Genomic DNA, 577 nt, shown 5'->3' on the forward strand with positions numbered 1-577 from the left:
TGTACACTTATTTTTGTATATTTTTTTACAATATGAAACCCATCTTCCACAAAACGATCTAATTTAAATACGTCCTATGCAAATCTATTTAAAAGGGATGGTTGGTCCCTTCTCTGTGCACTTTCCTATGAATCGCATTGTGCTTCTTCCATAAACCTGGGACATGGTTACTAACTGTCTAGGGCAGTGTTTCCCAACCAGGGTGCCTCCAGCTGTTGCAAAACTACAACTCCCAGCATGCCCGGACAGCCTTCGGCTGTCCGGGCATGCTGGGAGTTGTAGTTTTGCAACAGCTGGAGGCACCCTGGTTGGGAAACACTGATCTAGGGTTACCCATTGGGGTGTAGCCTCCTTCCTGCAATGATCACTATGACCCCTTCGGTTGTGATGAAGAGTTAATTTATTACTATACACGATATGGTCACTATCACGATATTCTTCTAACCAAAGACCATAGTTTCTTCTGTTTTCTCCAATCGACGACTGTTTTCTTTACTCTAAACAAACAAATGCAATTTTTTATATGATTGTAAATATAAAATGCTCTTCTTTTTTTTTTGGAAACGAGATTATTAAA

The 577-nt window shown here is 40.0% G+C and overlaps 1 protein-coding gene across 1 annotated transcript in view; it reads left to right on the forward strand.

Annotated features, from left to right (window-relative positions):
- Nucleotides 1–49, forward strand: part of LOC130293565 (homeobox protein HMX2-like) — a 4528-nt gene extending 4479 nt beyond the window's left edge. The window contains exon 2 of the mRNA XM_056542805.1: nucleotides 1–49. This exon is cut by the window's left edge and continues 691 nt beyond it. The gene's annotated coding sequence lies outside the window, so the exon portion shown is untranslated.
- Nucleotides 50–577: the final 528 nt, after the last annotated feature.

The sequence above is a fragment of the Hyla sarda genome, chromosome 1 (assembly GCF_029499605.1).
Source record: "Hyla sarda isolate aHylSar1 chromosome 1, aHylSar1.hap1, whole genome shotgun sequence".
Lineage (NCBI taxonomy): Eukaryota > Metazoa > Chordata > Amphibia > Anura > Hylidae > Hyla > Hyla sarda.